The sequence below is a fragment of the Canis lupus genome, chromosome 1 (genome assembly GCF_048164855.1).
Source record: "Canis lupus baileyi chromosome 1, mCanLup2.hap1, whole genome shotgun sequence".
Taxonomy (NCBI): domain Eukaryota; kingdom Metazoa; phylum Chordata; class Mammalia; order Carnivora; family Canidae; genus Canis; species Canis lupus.
In genome coordinates this window covers 69,975,655-69,998,635 of record NC_132838.1, presented here as the reverse complement: position 1 = coordinate 69,998,635, position 22,981 = coordinate 69,975,655, and the positions used below count along the sequence as shown (strand labels likewise).

The following is a 22,981-nucleotide window of genomic DNA, read 5'->3' as shown; positions in this document are numbered from 1 at the left end:
TATGGGAGTGAGAAAGAGGGAGGCCGTGGCTGTCAATGGACAATGCAGTTGTGACCTCGTGGTGCAGGGAAGGGCGGGAATCAAACCCATGTGACCCCGAGAGCCTCGGGATGCGAGGATGCTGGATGCCTTGAGTCCCTCCAGGGGCTCAGCTCCTCAGTCAACGAGTTGTGGGTGACTCAGTGGAGCAGGGAACTGCAGCGCGCGTGCCCACTGAAGCAGGGGGCGCCGAGTGTGCCCGGAGAGAAGCAATGCCGCGAGCTGATGGGTAGCTGCTTCTGAGAACGCTGAATGTTGACAAAGCCACAGCTTTGTGATTATTTGCAGAAATTAGCACCATAGCCTCAACTACACCTGACCTTCTGCTCCATCACGGGTACATGCGTGTCTTGGCTGACGCCCCTCTTCCTCTTTCATCTACTTCACGGGGTGGGTTCTTCGTGGTTATGCTTAAGCCATGGGTTGCAAATATGGGAACCACGTACACCAGCCGGGGATCCCGGAACTGCTTCATTGAGACCTGTCCCTCGAAGCAGTGAGCGTGTCCTCAGTTCTATGAGGCTTGTGGTGGCGGGAAGCACTCTGTGGACCCAGGCAGGTAGCCTGTAACGAACACGTGTAATTTTTCACCGTTCGATCTTTCACACTCCTTCCGCTTTGCACCCCACTCTCCCTTTTGGGAAGACTCCCGTCGTGTGTGGCCTACCTTCCCTTGTGGAAGCGAAGGGAGTTAGGCTGTGGCCCGTCCCTGCGTCTTACCCCTGCGGGTCTGCATGGGATGGTTGCACCAGCTACGCGCTCCTGGAACTTTCCACCATGAGCATCTGGATGCTTTGTCCGAGTAGCAGTGGTGGTGGCCTGCAGCTCTGTAACCTGGACTGGGACTCCGGCTGCCTCGCGGGAGCCCTGGGTGCTTCTCCGCCCAGACCGCTTTCCCAGCCTCGCGGTGCCTCTGTGAGCCCTTAGTCTCTCCGTTCACTTGCCTTTTCGCTTAGGACAGCCAGTCTGGGGTTCTGCTGCTTTACCCAGAGATGCCGTTACATAAACCCGGATGGTAGTTGTAGCCGGAAGTAGCTCTCTGTCAAGGTTGAAAACTTGATTTTCTGCCAAGAGGTCCTCGAGTGCCGTAGGGAATCGAGTTATCTGGGTTCTGATTTGTACTAATTTATATTCCTGGGGTTTGCTCACGTCACCAAATTCTCCTTTTCCTCTTCCTGTCTAATGCGTCTCTCATCAGAGAATCAGAGCGCGGAGCAGCACGGCTCCACGGCATCACGCTCTGCCAGCGTTCCTTCCCGGAGGCCTTGCGCAAGGGAGATGCCACGTGCTGTTCACCCGGAGGCCCAGCGCCGGGCCTATGACCCCATCGACCCGCGGCCACCTACGACCTCAGGTCTCAGCTTGGATTCAGACTCCCACGTGGGGAAGCTCACAGCGCGCTTCTGTCCCCAGCACCCTCTGGGACCAGTGCTTTGGATTTCTGAGGAGCCCAGGGACACGCTTACGCCTTAGGTAACGGTCCTCTAGCCAAACGCACTGGGTTAATTAGGCCAGAGACATGGGTTCCGAGTTTTATTTTGGGGGCTCCTTCCCCCCTGAGGTGCTCCTCCTCTCTCCTCCCCACCGACCTTAAGGAGACACGAAAACCACCAGCACTTTGATTTCTTGGTTTCGCCCTGCAGCAGCTTCGAGAAGGCGGGGGACCTGCAGGACCCACCAGCAGGGCCCCACTCGGTGCCGCGTGACTGGACAAGCTGGCCCGCCAGCCAGTGGCACCCCGTCCTCCCGACGATGTCGCTGTGGCCTCCGAGACAGCAGGATCCCGAGAGCCACCTCACAGGGAACTGCCCGTGGGCAGGTGCGGCATGCAGGGGGCCATGGCTCTCGGGCGAGCTGAGGAGGACACACGGGACACTGGGGCCTCCTCCTGGGACGGCAGCTGAGCCACAGCCACCCCATGTGACCAGGTGCTGCTGTCTGTGTCCCACCTGACCGGGTGGGAGGAGAGCCCCCCGCCCAGCCCTGTCACTGCCCCCTCAGAGCCCAGGTCCTGTCACTCCCCCATCACAGCCCAGGTCCTGTCACTCCCCCCTCACAGCCCAGGCCCTATCACTCCCCCCTCACAGCCCAGGTCCTGTCACTCCCCCGTCACAGTCCAGGCCCTGTCACTCCCCCCTCACAGCCCAGGCCCTGTCACTGCCCCCTCAGAGCCCAGGTCCTGTCACTGCCCCCTCACAGCCCAGGCCCTGTCACTCCCCCCTCACAGCCCAGGCCCTGTCACTGCCCCCTCAGAGCCCAGGCCCTGTCACTTTCCCCTCACAGCCCAGGCCCTGTCACTCCCCCCTCACAGTCCAGGCCCTGTCACTCCCCCTCAGAGCCCAGGCCCTGTCACTCCCCCTTCACAGCCCAGGCCCTGTCACTCCCCCCTCACAGCCCAGGCCCTGTCACTGCCCCCTAAGAGCCCAGGCCCTGTCACTGCCCCCTCAGAGCCCAGGCCCTGTCACTGCCCCCTCAGAGCCCAGGCCCTGTCACTCCCCCCTCACAGCCCAGGTCCTGTCACTCCCCTGTCACAGCCCAGGCCCTGTCACTCCCCCCTCACAGCCCAGGCCCTGTCACTGCCCCCTAAGAGCCCAGGCCCTGTCACTTCCCCCTCATAGCCCAGGCCCTGTCACTTCCCCCTCACAGTCCAGGCCCTGTCACTCCCCCTCAGAGCCCAGGCCCTGTCACTCCCCCTTTACAGCCCAGGCCCTGTCACTCCCCTCTCACAGCCCAGGCCCTGTCACTGCCCCCTAAGAGCCCAGGCCCTGTCACTGCCCCCTCAAAGCCCAGGCCCTGTCACTGCCCCCTCACAGCCCAGGCCCTGTCACTCCCCCCTCAGAGCCCAGGTCTTGTCACTCCCCCCTCACAGCCCAGGCCCTGTCACTGCCCCCTCAGAGCCCAGGCCCTGTCACTTCCCCCTCACAGCCCAGGCCCTGTCACTTCCCCCTCACAGTCCAGGCCCTGTCACTCCCCCTCAGAGCCCAGGCCCTGTCACTGCCCCCTCACAGCCCAGGCCCTGTCATTCCCCCTCAGAGCCCAGGTCCTGTCACTCCCCCCTCATAGCCCAGGCCCTGTCACTCCCCCTCACAGCCCAGGCCTGTCACTCCCCCTCAGAGCCCAGGCCCTGTTACTGCCCCCTCAGAGCCCAGGCCCTGTCACTCCCCCTCAGAGCCCAGGCCCTGTCACTGCCCGCTCAGAGCCCAGGCCCTGTCACTGGGGCACCTGCAGGATGGAGTCCATTCTGGGCCCCAACTCCCCAGTTGGCTTGCGGGTTCCGTCCTTGTACAGAGTCCCAACTTCATGTCCCAGTTTGGTGACTGTTCTCGGTGCCTGGGAACCCATTTACCCACTGGCTGTGCCAGCTGAGGGGATGCGCTGGGTCCCCCAGTCCTGCTGGCCCGAGGGCAGGCCCCAGTGTTGGGGTGTTGGCCCTGTGGTGCGAGGCTTGTGCATCCCCTCCCAGGTGGTGGCCGTGCCCCCCGGACTCCTGCTCTGCTCCCCGCAAGCGGATCTGCTCTGCGACCCCATCCCAGAAGCCAAGGCTACGTTCCAGTTCCAGCTGCCCCTGTCTGCCCGGCGCGCGGTTGCCCGTGTCCCGAAAGGTGGAAAACTATGGGGGTAAAAGCATCTGGGGGTTTTTGTAAAAGGATATTTGTCTATCTATTTATTCATTCATTCACTCATTGTGATAGGGAGAGAGAGAGCAAGAGAGATGACGGAGGGGGGGGAGGGAGAGGGAGACGCAGCCAGTGCAGGGCTCCGTGGGCCCGGGTCGTGACCCCAGCAAGCAGACCCTCACCGACCTTCGCTGCAGGCCGCCCAGGCGCCCAGGGACAGCGCGGTCTTGTTCCAGCTTGTGTTCTGGTGGCTTCTGAGCGGGCTTTACTGTGCTCTGGGCCGTAGGTGCCCCTGGGCCTGCGTGCCAGGCCGCGCCTCATGCCAGGTTGGGCCCCTGGAGGTCCCGGGCTGTGGGTGGGTGGGTGAGCCCCGCGGGAGCTGCCTAGGCCGGGCTCTGGCTCCGCCGCCGCCCCAGTGGGTCCCAGCACGCGGTGATCCTGGAGCAGGCCAGCTTGGGCCACTGCGGGCTGAGCTCCTCAGCCGCTGTCTCTGAGCTAAGGGTCAGGCTGACGCTGCCGGGAAATGACTTCCGAGTGGCGCAGAATAAAGTTCCAAATTCCCGGGGTGACCTCCTCGTCCCCCCGACGATGCCCCAATGTGCCGGTGCCAGTTGTTCCTGCCTATTCCTCTGATAGATAATCCCTAGTGCCGAGGTGAGCCGAGTGACGGGGCCGTCCCCTCCCACGTGGCAGTCCCCACCTCGAGCCCCGGAGCCAAGAGTTTTGGCTCCAACTCTTCACCAAGGACCCACCCATCCAGGTCCCTGGCAAATGCTCTGAGGACTCCCCAACCTCTGCAGCTACAGGTGATCTCATTCTCCATTACACTCGATTTTCCTGTTGGATTTTTTTCTTTCTTTTCTTTTCTTTTCTTTTTTTTTTTGCATTCCATCTTGAATTCTAGTTATTTGTATATTTTATGTATTAGGTTTGTATTATTGATGTATTATTTTAGATGAAGAGCTCCTTGAAGGTCAGAGTTGTCATCAACCCCGTACTTAACTCTTACCTTGGCACTTAGGATGCACATTCAATAATTACTTGCTATTTTTTTAAAAGATATTATTTATTTATTCATGAGAGACACAGAGAGAGAGAGACAGAGACAGAGACACAGGCAGAGGGAGAAGCAGGCTCCATGCTGGGAGCTCGATGTGGGACTCGATCCCGGGTCTCCAGGATCACGCCCTGGGCTGAAGGTGATGCTAAACCGCTGAGCCACCTGGGCTGCCCTATTTTTGTTTTTATAAAACAACAAAATGTGACCAGTTTCTCAGGGTAGTTACTCTGTGGAGAGTTTTGTTGTCTAGTCCAAACCTGCATACTGAATTTTAAAATAGTAATATTTTAAATTTGTCCTGCATTATAAGGCTTGAGATAAAGAAAAAATCATAATAAAATTTGAAAGCTTGTTGTATTTTTGCCTAAATTTCTCCGTCAAATACAACACCCTGATTTATTCTTTTTTTTTTAAAGGTTTTATTTATTTGTTCATGAGAGACTCAGAGAGAGAGAGAGAGAGAGAGAGGCAGAGACACGGGCAGAGGGAGAAGCAGGCTCCATGCAGGAAGCCCAAAGTGGGACTTGATCCCTGATCCTGGGATCAGGCCCTGAGCCAAAGGCAAATGCTCAATCACTGAGCCACCCAGGCATCCCTATACCCTGATTTATTCTGAATCTTCTCTGAGTCTAAAGAGATAATGATTTAGAAAATATTAGAATACTTAGAGGAAAAATCTAATTTTTCTATTGGAAATATTTATATGCTATTATAACTTAACAGAGTTTTCAGTGAGATTGATTGATTTATTTATTTATTTATTTATTTATTTATTTATTTATTTATTTTTCAGTAAGTTTTTAAAAGTAACTTTTAAAGTAACCTTCAGGGATGCCTGGGTGGCTCAGTGGTTGGGCTTCTGCCTTCAGCTCAGGACATGACCCCCAGGTCCTGGGATCGAGTCCCACATCAGGCTCCCCACAGGGAGCCTGCTTCTCCCTCTGCCTGTGTCTCTGCCTCTCTCTGGGTCTCTCATGGATAAATACATAAAATCTTAAAAAAAAATAAAAAATAACTTTCACATGATGCGTCTTACTTTTAATGGAAATATTTATTACTAAATCGGAGTTGTAACCAATCCATGAGGATGAATTCTTTGGGGATAATATTACGTGTCCTAAACTGTCACATCGTAATTTGAACAAACCTATCACATTTCATGTGGTGTAACAATCTCACAATAGTGTAATTGCATTAACACTTTTCACCTTTTGTACTAGTTTCATATTTTCAACCTCTCAGTGTGAAATAAATCACAATACATTATTGTCACTTTTGCTTTAAATTAGAAATCGATGTCTAAAGAATGTAAGAAAAGAAAATTTTAAAAATCTATTCTTCTTTAGAGATATTTACCATTGCCAGATCCCAAGTGTATCTAGTACCATTTTCCTTTGGCCGGAAGAATTGTCATTGTCATTTCCTGTAGCAGAGGTCTGCTGACACGTTCTATCAGCTTTTTATTTGAAGGTAGGTTATTTCACCTCCCTTTCAGAGGATGTCTTTGCAGGTACGGAATGCTTGATTGAGAGGGTTTTTTCTTTTATCATTTTAAAGATGTGATTCCATTGTCTTCTGAATTCTACTTTTTTCTGATGAGAAATAAACCCTCATTATTGTTGTTATGTCTATGGGATGAGTCTTTTTAAACTGTGGCTGCTTTGAAGATTTTCTTTTCATCTTTTGTTTTTAGAAGTTTGCTTATGATGTTGCCAGGTGTGATTTTATTTGTTTTCCTTTTGCTTAGGTTTCACTGAGTATCCTGGATCGGTAGGTTACTGATTTAGATCAAATTCAGAGTTTTTCTGTCCTTATTTATTTCTTCAATTTCTTCAAATATGACTTTCTGCCTGATTCTGTCTTTTCTTTCCTTCTGGGACACTCATTACAGGTGTATCAGACTGCTTGGTATTTTTCACAGGCAAGTCAGGTTCTGTCTACTTTTAAAAAGTCTTTTCTTCTTCTGTGCTTCAGCTTGGATGACTTCTATTGATCAACCTTCAAATTCACTAATCCTTTTTCCTGTTGTGGCCAAGCTTCTTTTAAGGCCATCCAGTGAATGTTTTATTCCAAATATTGTATTTTTTAGTTTTAATATTTCTATTTAGTTCTTTTCTTTCTCAATTTTTCTACAAATTCCATATACCTTTTAAAATTCCCTATCTCCTCACCTCTCCTACCAATCTTTTTCTATAGACACTTTAAATATTTTGTTTCAAGATCCCTTCTTGCCAATTCTAACATCTACACTATCTATTAGCCTGTTTTCATTGACTAATTTTTCTCTTGACCACGAGCCACATTTAGTGATTTTTAATTGCGTAGTTGGTATTGTGATAGTACATTATAAACAACCTGAATCCTGTTATCATTCTCTGAAGACTGTGTAGTTTTGTTGTAAAAATTAGTTTATTAACTGGAAGAGCCCCTCCTTGAGCTGGGAAATCTTGGTTTTAGCTTTTCTTAGAGTAGGTTTATTTTAGTTTTGTCATTAGTCCTAAGGAAAATCTCATAGTTTGAGAATAAAGACTTTTTTTTCAGGGTCTAATTAATAACTTAAATGAAGTATAATTTACATACCATGAAATTCATCTATTGTAAGTGCATAATTCAATGATTTTTGGTGAATTTGTAGAGTTGTACAACTATAACCACAATCCAATTTTTAAGAATGGTCATAAAATACACATAACATAAATTTACCATTTTAACCATTTTTAAGTGTACAGTTCAGTGGCATTAAATACATCCACATTGTAGGGCAATTCTTTCCACCATCCATCTCCAGAACCTCTTTATATCTTGCAAAACTGAAATTCTATACCTGTCAAACAGTAAATTCCCCATTCTCTCTCCTCCCAAACCCAGAGAACCATCACTTTCCTTTTTGTCTCTCTGAATTTGACGACTCTAGGTACCTCATATAAATGGAATCATGCAGTATTTGTCTTTTTGTGACTGGCTTATTTCACTTAACATAATGTCCTCAAGATTCATCTATGTTGTAGCACGTGTCAGAATTTCCTTCCTTTTAAGGATGAGTAATGGCACTATGTATGTATATACATATGACATTTTGTTTATCCACAATCCAGTTTTAGAACACTTCCATCACTTCAAAAAGTTGCCTTGTGCCTGCTTACAGTTAATCCCCAGCCTTACCCCCAGCCCTAGGCAATCACTGATCTGCCTTCTGTCTCTAGAAATTTATTTTCTCTGACCATGCAATAAATGAATCATATAGTGTATAGTTCTTTTCATCTGGCTTCTTTCATTTAGCGTATCCTCCAAGTTGAGAGTAAGTCTTTACTGCTAATGCATGTCCCTTCTGGGATTTTAATGGAAGCCTGGGACATTTACCAAACCCTTCTATTGGGTGGGTCTTGAAGTCTAAACTCTGTGTTCCCTCTGGTGAGAGTGTCACTGAAACCATTGCACAGATCCTTCAGCTTTTCCAGCTATCACTTTCCTTCTGAGTTTCTTAGAATATTTTCCTGCACAAATACAGTTCAGAGGTTAACTAAGCATTTGAAGGAAGTTAATACACAGATTTGGGGGCTCCTATTACTCTGATTCCCTCCTTTTTGAGATTTGTTCTCTCAATCTTTAGCTACTACGGCGGTCCACAAATACTCAGGCTTTCTATTGGAGATTATCCTCCATGCCCTGGATTGGAGTGTGCGCCCCCCCGCCCCCCGGTGGGGGGAGACTGAATAATGTGAGTCCTACCCATTATCACTGCTTCTTATAAGTGCTGAATGACTTCTCAATTCTGACTCCTTTTGGACTTTCTCCAGTGACTTTGAACAGGTGATCTTTACATTTTGTCTAGAATATATCATTGTAGTTGGTAGGACAGTCAGCCTGAAACAAGATACTTCATCATTACCAGAGCCACTTTATGACAAGAAGATTTCATTAGTCTGAAAAATAAGAACTAAGAGGTTCAAAACCAATAATTAGGATATCATCACTTCAGAATTTGTGATAATTCAGGCAGAACTTTAGCTATAATTGCTTTAAAGAAATGAATATTATAAATAAGATCACAAGAATAGTTTCTAAACTAGAGGGATAGAGTCCTATATGCTTGTGAGTATGGCACCTCTGAGTCATGCAGTTTGACAAAACATCGAGACAGGACTGGGTGACCTTATGTTCTGTGAGAGATGTGATGGATGAGTTTCAGAGGGAAACTCACTTATGAGCAAACTGATAGATCAGTGGGTGTCCTTTGTATGTGGGAAGAAGAGGCTGGAGTTTTATTGAGCCTCAAAACTTAGCTGATTTAGGTTTCCACTGTTTCCTCTCTTGGGCCTAGTAGGATAGACAGTTTCTCACATGTGTCATCTAGATCATGCTTAACCAAGTGGCAGCTGCAAACAGAGTTTCTGATTATGTCCTGCTGAACATGACCCGCCACTTAGGCAGAACTTGTGCCCCTGATGAGAAGGCACAGCTAAATGCTGCTCTGATTATCTAGTTGAAGATGTTTGTTACACCCTACACAGCCATCTAATTTAGTTGTGACAGAAGAGGACCAAACAATAGAGTATCTTTGAAGGATCAAAATAATTCCAACATACAGGCCCATGAATTTACTCACAAAATAAGGTCTTCCTGGAAATAGGTAAACCGATGTATTCACAGAGGTTACTTCTTGGTGGTCTATGGATGGTTTTTATTCTCTTACTTGGACCTTCTGTATTTAAAGAAATTAATAAAAATTACTTTTGGCCTTATATTTTTACAAAATGGGAGCCTGGCTCTCAGTGTCCTACTTTCAGCCAAGGCCCCAAGTCCTGCTTCAGAAATTCATAAGCCATCTCTCATGCCTAAGACCTTCCAAAAATTGAACTGTAATTTTTCTCTAAAACCTGTCCAGCTACTCAGTTTCTTATAAATATTAAGAACCAAATATATATATCAAGAACAAGATACATAATTTTCCACTTAAATCCAACATGAGGTAGACATCTAATAAACATCTGATGAATAAATGCATGAAAGAATAATAAATAAATGAATGAATAACCTATTCCTCTCAGGATTTTTCAATTGCAAATTTCTGAAAACCAAATATAAATGGGGCATTAGTAATTATTGTACATGGAACTATAAGGGTCAAGCTGTATCCAGGTATCTTTTTCCTCAGCTTAGCTGCCGATGAATTGACTTCAGACTCCCTCCTGCTCCTTGATAGGCATGCCACACAAACGTGACTTTAGGCATCTGGGGTTACATGCTTAGAGCTTTTAATTCAAGGTAAAAGAAGAACTTTGCTTCACCTCCAACCTGGGAATTCCAGGTAAGTGTCTGACTGGCCCAACATGAGTCCTAGTCCACCCTGGTGGCTGGCATGGCTGGGCACTGTTACTGACACCCCTTCAGATGCCACCGGACTGGGAAGATTCCCTTGGAGGAAGGGAGTGGGAGGTGCACGTACCAGGAGAAGAAAGGGGGAGAGACAGCCTGGGTAGACAAACCAGCACCTCCTCTAGAGACAAGCATTATTAATAGTGGAAATGGCAACAGTGATAATGGCTCTGACTTATCAGAGGCAGGTACCACCTAAGCCCTTCTCACCATTTGTCTCAAAGCCATTGCACAACCCTCCCTGCTGGTGCTAAGGGTCAGAGCCGTTAAGTGACCCAATCACGAGCAAAGTCAATGATGGACAAGCAAGAGGTGAACATTTAATGGACGATAATGGAAAGTGTAGAAATGCATTGAGGTGATTCAAACTTAGACCTGCCTGCTGATAGCATGCTTGGCTGTTTTTTTTTGTTGTTGTTCTTGTTTGTTTGTTTTCAAAAAGAGAAGAAAATCATCCCTGAACAAAATTTAGGACTATGCTGCTGACATATTCTAATGTATAAGTGTGTGCCTTCACTGTGACTTGGGCAACCAAATAGTCTAGCTTTTCATGTGACTTGATGCTTTTTAAGTTAAGGTGATGCATTAATTGTATAACTGAACAACTTGGGTTTTATGGTCTTAAAAAATATAAGTAGACTAATTTTTCTCCAAGCAAATCTAGAAACTAAGAAAAATCACTAAATGATGCATGTGCCCTCCTCTGGAGTTTAGGAAACATTAACAATATGTGACTTTCGTCTTAAAAAATATATGTTTGTACAAGGCCCCTCACAGAAAAGGTGGTGTACGCAGTGGTTCAGACCATGGAGTCTGGGGCCAGACCCGGGTTGGAATCCAGAACTCCTAATGCTGTCTTCTCAGCTGTGTGAGCTTGGACACATAGCCTGACTCTTCAGGGTCTTGCTGTCCTCATGTGTGGGGTGGAGGTACCATGGTTCCTTTCTTACAGCATTGCGGTGGGGATCACGGTGCTTCAGTCCATCACGGTGCTCAAGCAATGCCTGGCTAACAAGACAGTAGCTCTTAATTTTCTTAGTGCTTGATTACATTTGCATTGGGGCTTTTTGCGGCCTCTTCATAGTAGTCGTTTTGCTTCTCTTTTGTTTTGTTTTAGAAAGAGGAAGTGGGGGGAGAAGCAGGGGGAGAGGGAGAGAGAGAATCTGAAGCAGACTCTGGGCCCAGTGTGGAGTCCCACTTGGGGCTTGATCCCACAACCCGGGGATCCTGATCTGAGCCGAAATCGAGAGCCAGACGCTCAACAGACTGAGCCCCCAGGCGCCCCTGGTTTTTCTGCAGATCCACATCAGGGAGGAAGGAGAGCAGCCCCCCCACTACAGGGGCTGCGTTTGTTCCTCGCTTCACAGCAGCATCGGGAAATCATTTCATGGGTCTGGGCTGCTAAGTCGTTGAGCGTCCGCACAGATGCCAACTAACTGACTGCTGTGTGTTGCACAGGGTTGGGCTCCGCGGTCAGGACTGATGTTCAGCGAGAAGAGAATGTGGCCGTGGTGAGGACGCTGCAGTCTCAGGAGGGAGGGAAAGGAGGAGTTTGAATCTTCAGGCCAGAGCTTCTACTGCACCTGAGAGATGAGGCGGCCACTAGGGAACGAGCCTCTTCCGTCGGTGACCCTGCGCACCCAAGCAAGATGCCATGAAGGCCCTAAGCCGACAGCAAGCTTCAGAGCCGGCGGCCTGAATGTGAACTGTGCGCTTTAAGTTAGTCATGTGAGACTTGCAGCTTCCTCTGTGAACGCTGACTGTGTAATTACACCTGTGGTTGCTTTGCAGGTACTTCTCGAGAAGATTAGGCCAGCGCTCCCTTCAGCGTTGTCTTCTGGGGGAGCTGGGAGTCTGCTGAGATCGGAGGCTCAGGGGGAACCGAACGAAGTAAGGCAGCAAGACGCCCCCCAGTAGCTGGCAGCGCCGCGGGGTCCCAGCTGGGGCACCGTGAAGCCCACACGGCAGTTAACTACACCCAGACCTGGAGGAACAGTGTGAGCTCCAAATCCCATCAGAGAGCTGCTCTCCTGTTCCCACATGGATTTATTGAGGCATCAAGCACTGGTCTTAGTCTTAATGCGTTGATTTCCATATGCTCCCCGAACCTTGAGGTGGAAATACATCATCCTGGACGTACTACTTACTTTCACCCACAGACTTGTGCTTTATTGGCTTAAAAAAATTCATGAACAAAAACGCCAGGAAAAGACAAATTTGCATTTTGAAAAAGGATAAAATCTAACACACCTTTTTGCTTTGAAATGTTCTCCCCTTGAGATGAATATCCACGCTTCATAAATATTCACTCAAGTCCACCTTGACAATCAGCCTGGACGAAGAGGATTCTAAAACACGACCTGAAGTCTTAAATATCTTTTTCTTTCTTTTCTTTCTTTCTTTCTTCTTTCTTTCTTTCTTTCTTTCTTTCTTTCTTTCTTTCTTTCTTTCTTTCTTTCTTTCTTTCTTTCTTCCTTTCTTTCTTTCTTTCTTTCTTCTTTCTTTCTTCTTTCTTTCTTTCTTTCTTCTTCTTTTTTTTTCTTTCTTCTTTCTTTCTTTCTTTCTTTCTTTCTTTCTTTCTTTCTTTCTCTCTCTCTCTCTCTCTTTCTTTCTTCTTTCTTTCTTTCTTTCTTTCTTTCTTTCTTTCTTTCTTTCTTCTTAAGATTTATTTATTTATTAGAGAGAGAGAGAGAGAGGGAGAGCATGAGCAGGAGGGATGGGGAAGAGAGACTCTCAAGCAGACTTTGCACTGGGCATGGAGCCCAATGCAGGGCTCAAACTCCTGACCCTGAGCTCACTACCCTGAGCTGTAACCAAGGGCCAGTCACTTAAGTGACTGCACCACCCAGGCTCCCCTTTTAAGGAGTTTTAAGAAGTTTTAAATACCCCCCCCCCTTTTTTTTATATCTTCTAGGAATGAAAAGGTTTCACTGTTCTCAGAGCATCCACAAATACATCTTTGAATTTTTTTCCCTTTTCTTTTTCTTTCACCTGGCCTAGGGTTAAAGAACCACTTTACCACTCCGACGAAGAGTTCATCCAACATTCCAAATGCTCATGGCATTGAGCTAGGGGCTTGGAGGGAGGTAAGTGAAGGAAGAGAAATCTCCTCTGTTTGTGGACTTTGCATTTTAAGATTGAAAAAGCTTAGTGTCTAAAAGAAACCACTGCTCAAGATATTAGTCAAAAGAATTTTGGAAGATTTTGGGGAGGGGTCAGTAGAAATTATAGTTCTGTGAAAATATTCCAATGATAACATTTTAGATTTAAAAAGCTATAAATACCAGGTTGAACTGTGTTTGCATTTTTATAAGCTTATAATTGATTTTTTTTCCCTGCGCCATTTCTTCCAAATGTTAAAAATCATGACTTAGGCTTCTGATGGGTTAAAAATATATTCTGACTAACGTTCAGCCTTAATTCCACCACATGCTCTTATATGAATAATGCCACCTCACCGCACATTGAAGCATGGGAAATTTGCAATTTCCCTTAAAGGACTGTAAATGAGCCTGTTGTCAAGCTGCCAAAGTAAATTAACAAGGTTTAAATTTTCCCATAAAATCTATCAGAAATTCCAATGACTAGTAATTAAAGCAGTCCTTGCTCTCTTGCGACACATGCAACGTGACAAAACAGTCCTAATATGTCATCTCTCTGCTTCCGCCTGTTTTATTTGGTCTAGTTGGGCACCAGGTGGCTTATCCTGGAGGGTGTCATCCAGTCTATTAAATTCTAAATGTGAAATAGAAATAAAACTCAGTAAATATTTTATGGTATGGTGAGTTATATATATTCCTCAAAGCCATTTTCTACCCTTGAGTTCTATACAAACAGCATTTTTTTGTAATAAAATAGTTTGTTATTGTTATAGAAAAAATTTCTAAATGTGCAAGAGGGAAAAACTACCCACAGCCCATCACCCAGAGAAAATCGCTTTTAATATAATCTTTGTGTTTTTGGACCCAGATACTTTGCTATATATTCAGAAGTAATTGTGATCATATGACATACAAATCAGACAAATTGTTTTTAAAGCATCTTTTTCAGGTTTAGTGTAGTAACATTACAGAACATTTGGAAAATAATGAAAAGAAGATAAAAGTAACTAGAACCCCACCCAGAGATAACCACTATCAATATTTAACTTCTAATAATAATCTTTTTTTTTGCATATTTATATATATTTAAAGGAAAACTATAGTGTTTTTTTGGCATAATGAGCAGAAAAATATTATAAAACTTTGATGGATGATGCTATGCAGAAGGGCAAGTGATAGATATGTTTACTTATCTTTCATAGAAAAACTTAATAGTGGGCACTGGGGTGGCTCAGTGGTTGAGTGTCTGCCTTCGGCTCAGGTCATGACCCCAGGGTCCTGGGATCGAGTTCTGCATTGGGCTTCCTGCAGGGAGCCTGCTTCTCCCTCCGTCTCTGCCTCTCTGTGTGTGTCTCCTAGGAATAATTAAAGTCTAAAATATAGAAAAACTTAATAATTCAGGTCATTAAAAATGAATTTTAAGGAAATAAAAAATAAGTTTTCAGGTTCTTGGCTAAGAAACTGGTTCCCAGTTTTTTCCAGGAAACTGATTGTATATGTTGAGGGCAAAGGAGATAGAAGCAGATTCTGGTTTGGGGGCTTCTCCCCCCCAGTGTCATAATCCCATGCAGAATCTAGCCACGGTTAGCAGGAGCTGGAAGCTGACTTCTTCAGGTTGTCTTCCAAATGGTCATCAAACACAGCAAGTGAGGAATTCCAGCTGAACTCAGGGTGAAGGATGTGGCTCAAGAAGCACATTTTCTGGAATTATGGAAATCACACAAACAAGCCCAGAAGCAGAAGAGAAATGTTTGAGAAGGTCTAAGTCTATGAAGGCTCGTTGCCAGGCTATCGAATGCTTCTGACAACACATATTCCATTAGGTTTCTAAGTCTGGAATGTAAACTGTGTAAGTTAGGTCTCAAGAGCCCTTCTATATAGTTGGACTGTTAAGGAGTTTTGAAATTTTTTATTCATCTTGGAATATTCTATTAAGTATTTTTTTTTTTCCAAGAGAGACACACGAGTAGACTCTTTGGGCATTTTTGTACCTGAGAATGTCTTTCTGGACATTTCTGGGTCACAATCCTTTCCTTGTAAATTCCATACACAGTTTTCCAATGTGTTTTACCAATTGGTGTTGCTGGGGAGACATCTTAAGTCAGCTTTTTTTGGGTGTATTTATAAACAATTGGTAATTCCTACTTGATCTCTTGTCAATTTTCTTTCATCCTTATTTTTTAATCTTGGTCCATTAAACTCTCATTTGGATTCTGATATTGAAAGTAAAGAACTGGCTTGCCTCTGAATCCCAAAGTATTCATTAGGGATATTTATACAAGACTATATGGTCAATAAGATATTAGCCAAGTTATCCATATTTCTATATAAGACACATAGGTTCCCGTGTCCAGGTAGGATATCTTTACTAACCCTCCACAGAACAGCTTCAATATGTTGTTTCAAAGACAGGAAGTGCTTATGCCGGTGGGTTTTCTGGGCTATGGTGAGACTGAGGGTTAAGTTTGAGGATTGGTTTTTGTGACTGGATATTCCATGTACTGATCGATAGAATTTATGCCAAGATTGAGAGGAGTATTTGCAGTGAGGTCCCAACTAATCAGAGAAGGAGAAACACCTGACTTGGAATCCATTACTGTCCAAAATGAATTCTTAAACATTACAAGTAAAGCAGTATCTGGATGTGTGGGGTGAATGTTGAGGATCACCAAGAACTTACCCTAATTATATGGTAGCAATTGCATTTTCTACTCAGGATATAATACTATCACTTAACTGGTTTAGCTTGTATCTTAATAAACTCCCTTCATCTTCATATTGAAGTTATTTTATCAATTTCAAAAGAAATTCTTTAATTGTGCCTTTACCACTTTTAATATAGCTATTATTTACGTTCTCAGGAACACAAATACAATCCTTAAGAAATATCTTGTTTTCATGTTCGAAATGACTATTATCCTCTAATTTAAAAATCTCTCTCTCTCCCTTCTCTTTGCAACCCAGGAGGGCTCAAGCTGGTTTTCCCCATCACCGGTTCACCTTTCTGCTGTGTGAGTTCTGCTTTCTATTGCCTGAAAGGCACCTTTCAGTTCTGTCTTAGGCTCCTAAAACAAAATACCACGGACCGCGTGGCTTATAAGCAACAATTTATTGCTCACATTTCTAGAGGCTGTAAATCAGAGATCAGGGGGCCAGCAAGGTCAGCTGAGGGCCTCCTCCGGGTTACAGACTTCCTACCGTGTCCTCCATGGTAGAAGGAACAAGAGAGCTCTGTGACATCTCTTACAAGGGCACTAATTCCATCCAGAAGGGCTCCACCCTTATGACCTAAGCACCCCACTTCTAATACCATCACATTTGGAGGTTAGGATTTCGACACAGGAATCCCAGGTAGACACAAACATCCAGACCATGGAAGTTCTGTTGTGCTTTTGTTTCCTTGTAGATCTTTATTATCTGTGCCAACTCCTTTTTCATTTACTTCTGATTTTCTTTTAATCTCAACTGGTTTTCTGTGACTTTTGGGTCCTTGTTCACTGAGGCAGTGTGTTTTGGCAATCTAAGAATACCAAAACAAGTCAGAAGATGTTTGGCTTATGCATTATATATTTTTAAAAAGTTTAATCTTACTCTGAATCTTGAGGATGAAAGCTCCTTGCAGGCTCTTGAATTCATAGTTGAGATGGGAGAAGTATAGATTCAGTGTCTGTCCACAGCCAGGGTGTGGGTGCCTGGGGTGTGATCCCTGGTCTTATGGATGCTGATGGAGCTTGGGTCCACAGCTGGGGGCAAGTCTATATGTTCATCTTCCAACCCAATTTCCAATTTCTGGCATATTCATCTAGTTCCAGGGTGGCTCTGTGATATGGAGATGGAAAGGACCCTACTTTCTTTCAACTTGATGCTCTGAGCAAATAAAATATAAGAAAATATGAGATACACTAATACCAAAGCTTATTTTCCTGTCTGAACAACAACACTTGTGGGAACGCGCCTTCCCGGTGCCATCCCATCTGCCCCTACTTTATACCCTATTGAATCTAGGAGTTGCAGCTTTTGAAAGGATCTAGAAGTAAGGGTCGGGGGAGCCCATCCACTCCAGGTGCCCCTCCATGGGCTGCAGGTGTATCAGCCTCCGGCAGAGGCTAGTGCTGGGGGGGGTGGTGTTCATTTCAGAACTAATGGTTTAATGAAAGTAAGGAACCTTTTTCCCTTAGTCCATTCAGATGGACAAGGGCTACTCCAGTAGCCCTTCTAATACAAAATGATTGAACTTTGTGAATATTAAAGCTAGATAAATGCTGTAGATGAAATCCAGTTTTAAAGTTGGTTTTATGGTTACTGAGTCTTTGAGATCTTATTATTCTTGTGCTGTGTTTTTTGGGTGATAATCTTGTGTAAAGGTAATTTGTAATAATTACTCAATGATTTGAAACAAGATTCATTGCTCATGTTCACGTTGCATTTCTAGAGATTATGAAATGGCATGATTTTTCATTTGCAAAGGCCATGACTTAATGCTAAAGGTCACAGTAAAAATACTTCAACATTCATGAAAATTGCAATTACGGAGGATGTGAAGCAAGGAAAATCTTAGACGTATTGCACAGGGATTATAAACTCTGCTGATAATTCCTCTTGTGTCCCAGACCCAATATTTGCCTCCAATATTTCGGGGAGCTTAGAAAGCTGAAGACAGAAAGATAATAGATTAAGTAAATAATGTTTCTGTCTCTGTCGATACTCATATTGCGAGGGGTGTGGTGTGGTGTCAGTTTAATTGTAATCACTACGACAGTGACTCTAACAGTTAACACTCAAATGCTCTGTTTCTTCAAACTGTTTTTCAGTTCTTGTCCCTCCAAAATTCATCTTTTAGTTGAAAGCTTCTACCTTGAGTTTTGGTTTCAAAAATGATTTTCTAAAACATCATTTTTCTTCAGCTGTTTTAGAGACATTAGAAATATCCATTCCATGTTTTTAAGAAAATGCTAAACCTATTCTGAGCTCAGAACAGACCTCATGTTTAAATTAGTAATTAAGGAAAAATGATCTGCATGAGCCTTGGGGGTAGTCAGTGTATTTAAGGGGAATCCATGACAGTTGCACGTCTCTTGGTATATTTTCAATCATGAACACATGGTCTGACTGTGTGTTTATGAGCCACTTTTGCATGTCTAATTTAGATGTGCCAATTAGTAAAAGGGACGAGGGCAAGAAGCAATCCGGTGATTATCTGCCACCACCAGCCATCATGGTGCTCACACACTGAAGGGCTGTGCTGCTGATTCTTGCTCCCCTACGGCCTGCATGCTTCTTCGGAACGAGGGAAGAGGAGATTTGCAGACCAGTCTAGATGGACAGATGGGCCGAGGAGTTGTTTGTGAGCAGCCCTGCGATTGTGTGCTTCCCGGGGGGGCAGCCACACGTTTGCCCTCCACTCAAGCCTCCCTTAGTGCTCTTGGACCTGAACTCTCACAGCCTTCTGGTCGACCCAGCTCCTCTGGATTCCTTATTATATATTGCTCTGCAATATTATTTAACATTTTGGTGTATTAAAATTTTATCTTTTCAACTAAATTTTCAGTTTCTTGACATGGAAGGCAATATCTTTTAAACCTTTTACTCATCATTTCTCATATATTAGGCATCCAATAGACATTTATTGAGTTAAACAAAATTATGTGCAGTTAACTACATAAAAAATGTTCCTGCATGCTCTGGGAATCAGAATATTCAAATTCGCTGTTTTCTGGCTAAATGAGTATAAGTCAAGAAATTATATTGTTTCAAGCCTCATTAACTTTCCTAATTTAGTGACATATATCTGAAGAGTTCTTAATGCAGGGAAAAACATATGCTATGATGTTAATCAGGATGCAAAATTGAATATACTGTATCATTTCAACTACTATGGGGAAATGGTAGAAGCATCTAGCTTTGGATGATTACATGAATTTTCCTCTTTTTTGACTTTTCTGAATCTTAAAATTTTTTAGCTCTCAAAACATTTACGTTTGTAATCAGAAGCAAATTTAAGAGGAAGAAAACATCTTTGCAGGCCTGTGTTTGTGGATATGTAGGTAAGTGTGTGTATGAGAGAGATTCAGAATTTTCTCTTTCAAGTAAAATAAGGCAATAACCATTAAAACCTCTAAATAAAAGTGAATCGTGGTTAGTTGCTAATTTACCAAAACACATATAGTCACTCAATATAATAAGTCATTTTGTCAAGCATTTTATTAACCAGAACTCTAGTTGTATATTTATCATATGCATATCTCCTTCTATGTTTGCAACACTCTCTTCAATCTCTATTTTAATGTGCAGCAAGCTCCAATTTTTTTTAAAAAGATTTTATTTATTTATTCATGAGAGACACAGAGAGAGAGGCAGAGATACAGGCAGAGGGAGAAGCAGGAGCCCGACATGGGACTTGATCCCAGGATCCCAGATCACGACCTGAGCCAAAGGCAGGCACTCAGTCACTGAGCCACCCAGGTGTCCCTGTATGTTATTTCTATTTTTAATTTTGTGAAGCATCTCCATACTCTTTGCCACACTAATTTGCATTCCTACTAACAATGCAGGAGGGTTCCTTTTTCTCCACATCTTTGCCAACACTTGTTATTTCTTATCTTTTTAATTCTACCCATTTTGACAGGTATAAAGTGACATCTCATTGTTGTCTTGATTTGCATTTCCTTGATGATTAGTGATGGTGAGCATCTTTTTAAGAGTCTGTTGGCCATCTGTATATCTTCTTTCGAAAAAAATGCCCATTCAGGTCCTCTGTCCATTTTTTAGTTGGATTATTTGGATTTTGGGGGGTGTTAAGTTGTATAAGTTCTTTATATATTTTGGAAAGAGAGAAGACCCAATAGAACAAAAACAAATAAATATCTTATTTATTTATTTATTTATTTATTTATTTATTTATTTATTTATTTTTTACAAATAAATATCTTAAAGTATTATCTAGCCACAGTAGATTCGGAAAAAACATCAGAAGAATAATACTAGTTGATACTTTACAGAGCTTTGATGTGATGGTATACAAAGTATGTCCACAAATACTTTGATACCTCTACTTTTGAGAGGTAGAACTTAATTTCCTTCCCCTTGAATATTCTCTCTCTCTCCTCTGGATCACTTGCTGTGGAGAATGCCAGCTTCCATGTTGTGAGCTGTCCTGTGGACAAGTCCACTGGAGAGGAACTGAGGGAGGCTTCTGGTCAACAGCCTATGCAGAAGTGAGATTTGTCAGTTGTGATGGAAATGACCTTAGAAGCAGACCCCTTAGCCGCATTGGGGCTGGGACGCAGCCCTGTCTGACTGCAATCTCACAAGAGATCACCCAATTACATGCATATATAAGACAAATCAGAACCATATGTGCCAATTTAAGTACTATACAGTTCTAAAGGCTGAAATTAAATTAGTAGTAGAAAATAACTTCTTTCCATCCCAGTTGTAGGGAGGAGGCTATGTTCCTGGCAACATGTTGAGAAACCACGGCATGAAAAGAAGTTCAAAAGGAAGGACATAGCATTGTGGACATTCTGCTAATCTATAAAGTGGATTGAAATGAGCTGCCTGCGTTTCAGTGCCCAGAACCAACAACAGTGTGTGTGGAGTATGAGGAGCCCTACCCAGTAAAAATGCATCTGTCTGCAGTTGCACTATTATAATCCTGGTCTAGAGTTACTCCATTTGCTTTTCTCTCTACTATGATGTTTGTAATCTAAAACATAATTGCTATAACTTTGAAGCAATTTAAACAATGCTTTGTTAGTAAAATTACCCATAAAAGTGTGATTTACAGAGGAGCATGCTGGTGCAAGCAGCCAGTGATCTCTGTTGTCATAGTAACAGAGTTTGAGCTTAACCCAGTGTGCTAAAGTGATGGAATGCTAGAGAAATGTGGCAATATTGGAATGCATCAAGACACATATACTACCATTGACATGCAGTAACCCTGACATGAAACTTGTAATAAGCATTTTAAATAGCAAAAGGCATTTTGTTTTGAAAATGCAGCACTTTCACTTGAACCAAAAATTACTGAGAATTTATAGGTGGTCTTTTGTAGCATAAGAAAAGCTTGGTTTCTGCTTTTTTAAGACGTTAGGCATGGGCAATAATTCCCAAAGATTATGTCTATGCCTACACTGATTTCTTTTTCGGCATCAGGAATATCCTTAAAGAAATAACTTTAGAACTATGGTCCTATTAAAGATCATGAGAAAAATAGAACTGAGATCATTATTTAGACAAATAAATAAAATAAATATCTTTCACTTCCGTTCTCTAAAATTTCTGCTCAACTTATGCCACGTGTCAAAAGACCTGGAGCCTTAGCAGAGACAGTCCAGATGCTTTTATTAGTTCAGGTTTAATTAGTAAAGTTGCCCTGTTGCTCCTTCTAAAGTTGTATTTCCAGAGACCTTAAACTAATTGCTTAAGAGTCAAAACATTACCTTTGTGACAATCTTACTATCCTTTTCATATGGAATATGGAGTGTGAACAGGGTGAGCCTGGGCCAAGCAGTTAGTTTGAAAGTTGTAATGTTCTCTTGTTTCCATGTGTTTTTTAAAAAATTCAGCTGAGTACGTTTAAAGACCTTATCAAATTGGCCTTATTCAATGACTAATGAATTAGACAGCACCCCACCTGGCAGACAGAAAGGAGCTCTGAGGAACTTTTGTAAAGCCTTAGGAAATGGAAGGCTTTTGTAGGCAGAACCAGGCAGGACCAGGAAGTTATTAGCAAAAGAAAAGAAAGGATTGTTTCAGGCAAGGTCACCTTCCCTCAGGGTGGAGGGCAAATGGTCTTATCATGTAGATGACCTCACTAGTGCTAATTAGGAAATTCCAGGTTAAAATTGGTTAAAAATCCCACTCCTGGGAGAGGCTAAAATTGCCTTATGTTAGGTATTAAGTCTTGGTGGGGCTTAGCATGAGTGACTCCATTTTGGTCCTGTTTCTTTTCAATAATTGTCATTATAATTGAAGGGGATTATAATATGCCATCCCCAAATATACCACTTTGGCATAAGAGTTATTTTGAGCTGAAGTCACTTGAGATTCAACAGATGCAGAAAGAAACCCTCCCAGAACTTTCTTCGTCTGACCAAAAGCAGGCACTCCTGAGAAATAAGGATTGCCATAAATCTCCTCTCTCAGGAAAGTTTTATGGCTGTGAGAAAGGGGAAAAGTTGGCACCAAGATGGGCCCACATAAACAAACTTTGCTAGAATAGTCCTTGTCTTTCATTATTTTTCCACATATATTTATCTTTCACAGTTTGTAGCCACTAGAAGCCCCTAAAATCCCTTTTCCTTTGTCTCATCACATCTCCACAGTTTCTTGCTGTTTGTTAAAAATAGTATATGAGCTTTCAGGCCTATCTGCTTCTTTGGGTCTTCATTTCTTTTCTAAGAAGCCTCCATGTCCTGTAAAAATGAACATCAAATAAAATTGTATGCTCTTTCATCTGTTAATCTGTCTTTTGTCACTTTAATTTTGCAGGATCCCGGGTAATGAACCTAGAATGGTAGATAGAAAAGTTTCATTTTCTCCCTGCATAATTATAAGCCATACTCCCAGTTTTCCCCCTTTCTGGGGCATCCTACTAAGGTGATTGGGACAAAGGCAAGCAAGTCAATTTTGAGTTCAAAAGCCTGGGGAATGCAGTATAGAGAGGAGAGGTTTTCCGAGTGAAGGAAGGAAAAGGCATACCAGAGAGGAAGGCAGAGAGAGATTGGGAAAAACAGAGGCCCAATCTGTTTCCCCACCCACTTACCACTTGAGGGGTTTGGGCTTCC

General features: G+C 43.6%; 2 long non-coding RNA genes across 2 annotated transcripts; both read left to right on the top strand.

The window, feature by feature from the left end:
• The first annotated feature begins 1,241 nt into the window (after nt 1–1,241).
• LOC140619170 (uncharacterized) lies at nt 1,242–3,750 on the top strand. Its single transcript, XR_012019120.1, has 3 exons — nt 1,242–1,512; nt 1,683–1,967; nt 3,503–3,750. It is a non-coding gene; the product is annotated as an uncharacterized lncRNA (long non-coding RNA).
• A 9,068-nt stretch (nt 3,751–12,818) lies between these two features.
• On the top strand, nt 12,819–18,734 carry LOC140619129 (uncharacterized). The gene is made up of 3 exons (XR_012019082.1): nt 12,819–13,178; nt 16,158–16,204; nt 18,341–18,734. It is a non-coding gene; the product is annotated as an uncharacterized lncRNA (long non-coding RNA).
• Nucleotides 18,735–22,981: the final 4,247 nt, after the last annotated feature.